We start from the raw sequence: 11,705 nt of genomic DNA, 5'->3' as shown, positions 1-11,705 counted from the left end.
AACCACTGGTCTATAGCCCATGTCCATGAGTCTCTGTTTGTTTGTCCCATTCATTTGTTGTTTTTAGGTTTATATCCCTCATATAAGTGATATCGTGTGATTTTCAACTTTTTCTGTCTGGCTTATTTCACTTAGCATGATTATCTCAAGGTCTATCCATGTTGTCACAAATGGATATCTCTTCTTATGGCTGAGTAATATTCCATTGTATATATGTACCACCTCTTCTTATGGCTGAGTAATATTCCATTGTATATATGTACCACCTCTTCTTCAGCCAATCATCTATCGTTGGACACTGGTTGCTTCCGTGTCCTGGCCACTGTGAATAATCCTGCTATGAATATCGGTGTGCAAATATCTTTTTGGCTATGGGTTTTCAAGTCTTTAGGGTAAATACCCAGTGGAGGGATTGCTGGATCATATGGTAAATCAATTCTTAGTTTTTTGAGGACCCTCCATACTGTTCTCCATAGTGGCTGTATTAATTTGCAGTCCCACCAACAGTGTATGAGGGTTCCTTTTTCTCTGTATCCTCTCAAACATTTGTTATTAATTGTCCTGTTGATTTGGGCTATTCTAATGGGTGTGAGATGGTATTTCATTGTGATTTTGATTTGCATTTTCCTAATAGCAAGCGATATTGAGTATCTTTTCATATATTTGTTGACCATTTGTATGTCCTCTAGGGAGAAGTGTCTGTTCAGGTCCTCTGCCCATTTTTTGATTGGATCATTATTTTTGTTGTTGTTGTTATTGAGTCTTATGAGTTCTTTGTATATTTTGGATAATAGGCCCTTATTGGAGGTGTTTCTTGCAAATATATTTTTCTATTTGGATGGCTGGCTCTTTACTTTGTTGATGGTTTCTTTTGTTGAGCAGAAGCTTTTTAGTGTGATGTAGTCCCATTCATTTATTTTTGCTTTTACTTCCCTTGCCTTTGAGGACAAATTCATAAAATCCTCTTTAAGTCCAAGGTCCTTGAGTTTCGTTCCTATGTTTTCTTCTATGCATTTTATTCTTTCAGCCTTATATTCAGGTCCTTAATCCATTTTGAGTTAAATTTGGTGTGTGGTGATAGACAACAGTCTAGTTTCATTCTTTTGCAGGTTTCAGTGTTTCCAGTTTTCCCTGCACCATTGATTGAAGAGGCTTTCCTTTCTCTACTGTATGTTTTAGGCTTTTTTGTCAAAAATTATTTATCCATATAAATATAGGTTTACTTTCTGGACTCTCGATTCTATTTTACTGGTTCATGTGTCTATTTTTCTGCCAATACCATGCCATTTTGGTTACTGTTGCTTTGTAGTATAATTTGAGGTCGGGCAGAGTGATGCCTCCAGCCTCGTTCTTTTTTCTCAGGATGGCTTTGACAATTCGGGGTCTTTTGTGCTTCTATACAAATCTGATGAGTTTTTGTTCCATTTCTTTAAACAATGCTGATGGGATTTTGATGGGGATTGCATTAAATTTGTATAATGCTTTAGGTAATATGGCCATTTTAACTATGTTGATTCTTCCAATCTAAGAACACAGAATATCTTTCCATTTCTTTGTATCTTCTTCTATATCTTTTAATGGGGTCTTGTAGTTTTCATTATATAGGTCCTTCACATGTTTCATTAGATTTATTCCTAGGTATTTTATTCTTTTAGTTGCAATTGCAAAAGGAATTACTTTTTCCACTTCTTTTTCTAACACTTCATTATTAGAGTATAGGAAAGCTATGGATTTTTGAACATTGACTTTTTATCCAGAGACTACTGTATTTGCTTACTGTTTCTAGTAGTGTTCTTATGGAGTCTTTAGGGTTTTCTATATAGAGAATCATGTCATCTGCAAACAGTGACAGTTTGACTTCTTTGTTTTCTATTTGGATGCATTTTATATCTTTCTCTTGCCTGATTGTACTTGTTAGGACCTCCAATGTTATATTGAATAACAGTGGTGATAATGGACAGCCTTGCCTTGTTTCTGATCTTAGAGGGAAGGTTTTTAGTTTTTCATCATTAAATATAATGTTGGCTGAGTGTTTGTCATACCGATTTTCTTAAGTGTTTTGATCATATATGGGTGCTGTATTTTGTCGAAGGCTTTTTCTGCATCTATTGATAGGATCATATAATTCTTATTTTTTAATTTGTTTATGTGGTGGATCACATTAATTGATTTGTGTATGTCGAACCATCCCTGTGCCTCTGGGATGAAGCCCTCTTGATCTTGGCATATAATATTTTTAATATGTTGCTGTATTCAGTTAGCTAATATCTTATTTAGGATTTTCGCATCTGTGTTCATGAGAGAGATTGGTCTGTAGTTTCCTTTTTTTGTGTTATCCTTACCAGGTTTTGGTATCAGAGTAATATTGGCCTCATAAAATGAGTTGGGAAGTATTGTCTCCTCTTAGATTTTTTGGAAGAGTTTGAGGAGAGTAGGTATTAAATCTTCTTTGAATGTTTGGTAGAATTCACTGGTGAAGTAATCTGGTCCTGGACTTTTTTGGTAGGTTTTTGATGATTGTTTCAATTTCCACACTGCTGATCAGTCTATTTAGATTTTCTAGTTCTTCTTGATTCAATCTAGGAAGGTTGTATTTTTCTACGTACTGGTCCATTTCTTCAGGTTATTAAATTTGGTGTTATATACATTTTCATAGTATTCTTGTATGATCCTTTGTATTTCTGTGGTATCTGTTGTAATTTCTCCTCTTTTATCCTTGATTTTGTTTATTTGTGTCCTTTCTCTTTTTTCTTTATTGAGTCTAGGCAAGGGTTTGTCAATTTTATTAACCTTTTTGAAGAACCAGCTTATTGCTTTTATTTTTTCTATGATTTTTTTTGTTTGTTTGTTTTTAATATCACTTATTTCTGTTCTAATTTTGATTATTTCTTTCCTTCTGCTGATTTTAGGCTTCATTTGTTCTTTTCTAATTTTTTAAGATGAAACATCTATGTGTGTATGACACAAATGCTTCTGTAAACCCATTTGTATCATTGACTGAAATAACCTCATGCTGAATAATGCTTTAAATAACCATTAACGTGATACAAAGCATAACGTTTGGACTTGTAAGATCCGTTGCTACTTTGCTGAAAGATGCTGGAAGAGCTCACTATACCTTATACAAGTGTTTGAATATTCGTTTTAAAGTATTTCTCAAAACAAAGGGATTTCACAGTGACATTTCTTTGGCAGTGCTGACTGATAGCATCACAATGTTACATCTTATGAAGTGTTTAGTAATCAGATCTTCAAAGGCATTTAGCTCTAGTCAACAGAAGGAAGGATGATTTCAATGAAGCATTAGGTTGTTTATTTGCTCTTGTTCTTGCTTTTGGAGATAGGCCTGTAATGATATGAACTTTCTTCTTATGACTGCTTTTGTGGTGTCCCAAAAGTTTTGATATGTTGTACTATCATTATCATTCTTTTCTATGTATCTCTTGATCTCTCTTTTTATTTCTTCTCTGACCCAGTTATTCTTCAGTAGCATGTTGTTTAATCTCCATGTATTTGTAGTTCTTCCTGGTTTCTTTTTGCACTTGATCTCTAGTTTCAAACCATTATGTCAGAGAATATGGTTGGTGTGATTTCAACCCTCTTATATGTGTTGAGGCTATCTTGTGTCCTAGTATGTGGTCGATTCTTGAGAATGTTCTATGTGCACTAGAGAAGAATGTATAAGCAGCTGTTTTGGGATGGAAGAGTCTGTAAGTGTCAATATGTCCAGTTGGTCTAATGTGTCATTCAAGGATGTTATATCCTTACAGATTTTCTGTTTGGATGATCTGCCCCTATCCAACGGTAGGATATTTAGGTCCCCTACTATAATAGTGTTTTGGTCTGTTTCTCCCTTTAGTTCTGTTAGTAATTGCTTTACATGTTTCAGGGCTCCCTGATTGGAAGCATAGATATTAATAAGTGTTATATCTTCTTGGTGCATAATTCCTTTTATTGTTATGAAGTGTCCTTCAGTATCTTTCTTTACCTTTTTTATTTTGAAGTCTATATCGTCCGATATTAGTACCACTATTCCTGCTTTTCTCTGAATGCCATTTGCTGGAAATATCATTTTCCACCCTTTCACTTTGAGTCTATATTTGTCTTTAGAACTGAGATGTGTCTCCTGGAGGCAGCATATGGTTGGGTTTTGTTTTTTGATTCATTCTGCAACTCTCTGTCTTTTTATTGTGAGTTCAATCCATTTATATTTAGGGTTGTTACTGAAATATGAGTTCTTCTTATAGTCATTTTATCTTTTGCTTTCCAGTAGCTCCGTGTTTCCATTGCTTCCTTGTCCTTGTGTTTCTGTTTTCTTTATTTTGGGTTTTGTCTCTAATTCTTCTTGTTTTATGTTCTGTACTTCAGTTCTGAATCTTCTGTTGTGATTACCATTAAGAATATGTAAAGGATAGTTACATATATACAGTTGTTCATTTTCTTTTGCATGTGCCTTATCTCCATTCCCCTTTGCGAATGTCGATCTTCAAATCCTCCCCTTTTCAGTCATTGTTATCTCAGTTTGTCCCTATGTATGCTGAACGTTCATTACTATCTTGCTATAGCAATTCTCTTATTATTATTTAAGCTTATAATGCCCTGTTCTTAGTAAGGGTTGCACTCCTCTGCTTCTATTTGCCTGATAGTCACTTTATTCCTAATACTCCTAATTATGATTTGTTTGTTTGTTTGTTTGTTTTTTTGCCATTTTGTTTTATGTGAACTGACTCCTTTCAGTATTTCCTATAGTGCAGGCCTCGTAGTGGAGAACTCCCTCAATTTTTGTATGTCTGGAAAGTCTTAATTTCTCCTTTATATCTAAAGGACAGCTTAGCTGGATAAATTTTTCTAGGCCGGTAGTTCCTTTCACTTAATAGTTTAAATATTTGATTCCATTTCTTTCTGGCTTGTAAGGTTTGCACTGAGAAGTCTGAGGATAATCTAATGGGCTTTCTTTTATAACTTACCATTTTCTTTTCCCTGGTTGCCCTGAGAATTCTGTCTTTGTTGTTGGTTTTTGATAACTTTAATACAATGTGTCTTGTTGAAGGCCTTTTTGGGTTGAGATAATTGGGTGTTCTGTTGACTTTTTGAATTCCAAGTTCCAGCTCATTCCTTAGAAATGGGTAATTCTCTTCAACTATTTGTCTGAAAATGTTTTCTAGTCCCTGCTCCTTTTCCTCGCCTTCAATAATGCCCATTATTCTTACATTTTCTCTCCTGATGGTATCAGCTAGTTCTTGTATTTCTCTTTTATTATTTTTCATTCTTCAGGTTCTCTCTTATTCCTTCTGATTTATTTCTAGATTTCTGTCTTTGATATCACTGATCCTTTCCTCCATCTGGTTGACTCTATTTCTCAAGCTTGCTATTTTATTTGTCAACTCTTACAGTGTGTTTTTCATCTCCAGAAGTTCTATTTGGTTCTTTTTGAGGGTTTCAATCTCCTTGCTCTGTTCATCTAGGTGCTTTTTCAATTCCTGAAGTTGTTGATATGACTCGTTTCAGAAGTTTTTTCAGAAGTACCATCCTGAATTCTCTGTCATTTAAGACACATATTTCTATGTCTGTAAGCTTATTTCTGGAAATTTTTCTCTTTCTTTCTGAGATGCTTTGTCACCTTGTTTGTTCATGGTATTTAATGGGCTATTTTTCTGCCTGGGCATTAATGGAAATGTATCCAGCTGTTTCTCCAGAAAGAAGATTTATTATATAGAGGTCTCTCTGTAGCCTGTTGCAAAGAAGGTGCTTTTCTTTTGGTTTCCAGTAACTGGCATCTAAGCCTCTTGGATCCCTGCTTTATATAAAGCCTTAAAAATGCCTTTTTATTTTCTTATAGATATTTAATAATGCTCGCTACTCTCAGTTTCAGTCCCTGTCAGTGTTGGCGACAGTTTCAGTAGTGTTTGCTCAGATTCTCCTGGGGCTTAGCAGTGTTTGATCTTAGAAGGTATGCAGGGCGTGGCCCCCTGGGTTGGATGTTGAGGGCTTTGGCTCAGCCTCAGTTTTGCAACCATGCCCAGTAAAAATCAACTGCTTTCTCTGCTGTCTTCTCCTCTGCTTTCTGCCCTGATGACTGGGCACTGCCACCAGCTACTTGAAACTCACAATTCCCAGGCAGTGCTGTTCAGGGAACTCGCCATACCTTCTTCTCTCCCCCTCCCCCTACAGTGAGCTCTGGCAGCTGCGAGAGGTAGCTTCTTTATTTCTCCCAGTCCACTACTTCACACCTGGGGTTCTGACCTGTGGCAGCTCTTATGTGCAGATCCCATGCTCAGATGTGCCAGTGTGCAGTTTGGGTGGTTTTTTTTGAGTTTTAGATGTTCAGCTTATTGTTATTTCAAGGGGAGAGATCTAGGGACATCTCTCACTCAACTTGTTTTTCCAAACCTCACCCGAGATAATATTCTTTAAAGAAAATATGTATGGATTATTTCAGCATTTTTCTGTATTTATAGAAGCATAAATATAGGCTATACTCAAAAAGATATAACTTACAATAAAAAAATTACAAATTACTAGACTTGCAAAAAAGCAGTAAAATATAACCCATTATAATGAAAAAATATCAATTCATCAAAATTGACCCACATATGTAATAGATTACAGAATTAGTAAAAATATGAAAAGATGTATTATCGCATGTGCTCAAGAAAATAGAGGAAGGACTGAACATGAAAAATATGGAAAAGTTCCATACTGAACTTCTAGAGATGGAAACAACAATGACTGAAATGAAAAATATGCAGAATGGGATTAACAGAATATTAGGTATTGAAGAAGGAAAGATTAGTGAACTTGAAGACAAAGCAAAAGTATACAAAGCAAAACAGAAAAGAAACAGGAAAAAAAAAAAGAATAGAGTATTAGTAAGTTGGCATATAATGTCAAATGCCATGGGAATCCCTGAAGGAGATAAGAAAGGTAAAGGTGGACAGATAAAAATTTGAAGTAAAGCTAATACATTTCACACTTGATGAAAACTATAAACATAGCTACCCAAGAAATTAAACAAACCCAAACAAAGGAATATAAAGAAAATCGCACCATGGCATATCATAGTAAAATTGTTCAAAAAAGTAAAAAAAATAAGAAACTATAAACACATCCAGAGGAAAAAGACATTATACGCAGAGAAACAAAGATTAGAATGAGAGCAGATCACTCATTAGAAACAACACAAGTAAAAACACAATAGCAAATATCTTTAAATTAGTAAAAAGAAAAAGGACCTGCCTAGAATTCTTTATCTAAAATAATATGTATTTCAAAAATAAAGGCAAAATAAAGATTTTTTTTGTAGACATATGAGAGCTTAAAAATGTATTACTAGCAGAGCTACACTACAAGGAATGCTAAAAAAAAAGTTCAATCTTTAAGTAGAAGGAATATAGTACCAGATGGAAACCTAGTTTAAAACAAAGGAATGACAAGCACCAAAAAAATGTGACTTTATGGATAAATATAAAGATTTTTAAAAGTTATTATTTAAAGCTCTTTAAATTATAATTGACTAGCTAAAGCAAATATAATCACACCATACCATGGGGGATTATGCAGAAGTAGAATGTGTGACAATAGCACAAAGGTCAGATAATGGAGGCTATGCATGTGTATATGGGAATTCTCTGTACATTTCTCTCAACTTTGCTGTGAACCTAAAACTACTCTAAAAAAATCATTTTAAAAAAATGCTAAATAAATGCACATTCTCTAGCATGAACATGGATTTTTCAACAAAAAATGACCATGAAGTGGGCCATAAAATTTAGTCTCAAGAAATTTCAAAAAAAAGTTGCCATATTAAAGAGTACATATTTAATGACCAAATAGAAGAAAATTAGCAATCAGTAACAGGAAGTTGTAGAGAAAATATTCACATATTCAGAAATTAAACACCTATCTAAATATCCCTTAGATTAAAACAGATATCACAAGGGACATTATTTTCAACTGAATGATTATGAAAATTCAATATATTATATTTTGTGGGATATAGTAAAAACAATATTTAAAGGGAAATTTTATGGTTTAAATGTTTCTATTAGAAAATAAACATTTAAATATATTTTCTAAATATCTTACTTAAAAAGCCAAATAGGGTAAAAAAATAAAATAAAAGCAACTTAATTAGAAAAAAATGAAATTATAAATGACTAAGCATTACAGGTTTATTTTAATACCTTCAAACTGGAAACAGCTCATATGTCCATCAACAGGAGAATGGAAAGATAAAATTTTCTAGATTTACATGACGGAATTCCCTCAGCAATTAAAAAAAACTACCAAAATAAACAAAACAAAGACGAATCTGAGTAATCTTATGTTGAATAAGATAAATCAGACATATAATAATTAACAATGTATGATTTTATTTATATTTATAAAGAAAACTTTAAAATTGATTTCTGGTGATAGAAATCATAACATTAATTTTCTAGGGAGATTGGGTACTAAGTGGAATGAGCACCAGGGAACTCTCTGGAGTGATGGAAATATTCTACATCTTAATTAGGCTGTTGATGATGTGCGTATGCATTCATTAAATCTTATTGAATTGTAGAAGTAAAATGTCTATTTTACTGTTTAAATATTACCTATGTAAAATTATGTAGTTTACTTTCACCAGTGAGTAAAATGAGTAGAGTGATTTCACTCCATATAGGACTATACTTTTATATAGTATTTGGCGTAGCCATATAAGTACTTCTGCCATACTTTTCATACTGTTCTATAATACATGGTGGCAGCAAAGTAGATCCTTACTCAAGAAGCAACTGCTTACCTAGCTATATTAAAATTAGTTTTGGATTAAATATGTATCATACATTCTAAGAATACTAGAATACTATTGTTATTACTTTTTTATTTTTGGCCCCAATCTTTTTTTTCCTTGATAGAAAGTGAACAGATCATTAGGTAATCAGTGTTACAGCACAAAGAGCTCTGAAATCATTTAGTTGTGGGACCTTAAAAATATGTTCTTGCACTCATTCATTCATTCAGTTATTCATCAAGCATATGAGTTACCGCAATGTTCCTGGACGTGTTTAGGCACCATGAATATATTAATAAGCAAGTTAAGAACTGTATCATTATGGCATCAGTTTTTATTTGGATGAAATAAGAGAAACAAGGGTTAAAATAGCTGGATTTTAGGTATCTTAGTAAAAATCTGAGATAACTGATTTATAGCAGATCTTTTCATCCTTGTTAATGCCTCTGTGAAGACTAGATGAAATAATACATATAAAATATTTGAAACTTATAAAAGCAAGACATGTACAGTTATGTATTATCAAGTAAACTGCTTTAATGTAACACGCTTTACGTGGCATGTAGCAGGTTTAAAAGAACGATAGTTTAAAAAAATGATATTTTTAAGTGCATACCAAAGTTTATTTGTTCAACTATATAAGCAGAGATAATATCACCATATACACTTATTAAATGAGGCTCTCGCTGTATGCTACTATTAGTCAGTGTTGTATCCCTTTATCTGCTTGGTCTGAATAATTTCCTTATATATTCATAGGTTAGCTGACAGCAACAAGAAAAAACAAAGACATCTCCAGAAGAAATTCTGCCTATTCTGTAAGCTGTCAATCAAATACATTTATTATTTACCAATCCAGGTTTCTATATACATGGAGTATATAAATATATATTGTATATTTGTGTTGTTGTGCTTTTCATGCAATTAGCATATGTATTATATTTATATCATATATTTTATATAGATGGATAATTAGCATGAGTAGCAACTAAAATAATCCTTTAAACAATAAATTTAAACCATTTTACCTTTGTGCAGGGGGGGGGTGGACATGAAAGAATGGGGTCTTGCCATGTCTTTAAACCTTGAGATCTATTAAAAAATGGAGTTCAGAACTTATACTATAAGGAGATCTCAGGCTCCATTAGCAAGGCTGTCATTTCCTCATTATGAGCCTACTTCGTATTGTTGTGATATACAAACCATAAATAAAACATTTTTTTATAAATGTAAAACAAACAGCAATATAAAGTACAGAATGTTTAGGAAAACCACTTAATAACTCATCCTTAATTTTTCTCAGAGAAGGAAAAATATCATTAAGAATTTGTATTACCAATATGTTTTACATTAGAATATAAATCATAGGGATAAATCAGTGCCATAGTGCACAGTACCAAAGTTGATTCAAATTTTCATTAAACTTCATAATGCTGTAGATGGCAACATGGGGTACACTGAAAATTACTGCTCATGATTCTATAACTCCATTTTAAAGGGAGAAATAAATTCGTGTGTTTATAAAATGCTCTTAAGTCATCCAGAAATCTTTGAATAAAATATGATATAACAAATTTATATTTCTCTTAAAAGAAATATTTTAATAAAGATCTTGCTATTTTGCTTAGGTTTATACAAAATAAAGACAATGCTTGACAATTGCCTAGTTTTAAAATATTTCTTTTGGAGCTAAGTTGCCCAATTTGACATAATATGCTGGTAAACTTTACTGCATAGTTGCTATCTCTTCATTCTGTTATGTAAATACAGCTAAAATGTACTGTTATTGATTAGCCATATTTCACTTTTTATAACTTAAGTGAGACCAGATTATGAGTTACAGTATTAAAAATTAGATTCCACAATATTGTCTCTAGAAAATATCTTTCACCTACAGCCATGCCTCCCTGAATGTGCCCGATCTCATCTGATCTCAGAGGCTAAGCAGGATCGGTCCTGGTTAGTACTTGGATGGGAGATCACTTAGGAATACCAGGTGCTGTAGGTGTCAAAAAAAAAAAAATATATATATATATATATATATATATATATATATATATATATCTTTCATCATCTATATTTCTTTATATCTACCCACCGTAATTGTTCCTTAAATAATTTGGGTATTTAATGTCTATTTATCTTTTAAAATATTAAACTCTGTAAATATAAGGATTGTATATATCTTGTTACCAATGTATTTTAATATCCGAAAGAGTGGTTGGCACTGAACAAGCATCAACATATAGTATTGAGTGATGGATTGTTAACTTAATTAACATGTGCTCTATTTTTGGAATTCTGTTCCATTAGATTGGGAGAGAGGGCTAGGTCAGATATCTGCTCTCTGCACTGCTGTCATCACATAAGAGGACATAATGACTTGACGAGAAGGGGTCAATATTATCTTTAAAGATTTCATAATTTAAAAGCTTGTGAAATGGTAGGAAAGAGGTAGATCTATCTTAAGGAAAGGGAAAATTCTTAGATACTTGGGACAAAATGGGCAATGAAATGGCAGTCCAAATTATGGCTTAATGACCAGAGAATACTTCTAAATGCAAATTTAGAGAATTCACTACAATTCCAGGTAGTCATTTATTGGAAGAGAGGGGTTCTAATCCTGAGAATTCTATCAGACAGAGAAGGTAATAGGAAACTGAAAATGAGGTAGGAAGGAAAGAAATAAGAACCCATAAACTAGCACAATGCTACAGTGGAGGAGGCAGAATGGGCATGTGAAAATATCCTAAGTTCCAGGTAGTAAGGTCACCTGGCACTATCTTTAAAGTTTGTCTGTTTTCCTCATGATGCATTTTTATAGTTTTGGTGTTTTGCTTTGTTTTATGCTTGTTTGTTTGTATTTTTATAATTCATCCTTCATGCTAGATAATGGAACATTTGTAAAATTCTTGAATTCAAGAAGAGG

At 33.0% G+C, this 11,705-nt stretch overlaps 1 pseudogene; it reads left to right on the top strand.

Moving 5' to 3' along the window:
• The first annotated feature begins 10,665 nt into the window (after positions 1–10,665).
• LOC120612730 (uncharacterized) lies at positions 10,666–10,784 on the top strand (annotated as a pseudogene).
• The last annotated feature ends 921 nt before the right edge of the window (positions 10,785–11,705 follow it).

The sequence above is a fragment of the Pteropus medius genome, unplaced genomic scaffold, assembly GCF_902729225.1.
Source record: "Pteropus medius unplaced genomic scaffold, Ma_sr-lr_union100, whole genome shotgun sequence".
Classification (NCBI taxonomy): Eukaryota; Metazoa; Chordata; class Mammalia; order Chiroptera; family Pteropodidae; genus Pteropus; species Pteropus medius.
Note: the sequence above shows the minus strand (reverse complement) of the source record. Positions and strands in the feature narration are given on the sequence as shown.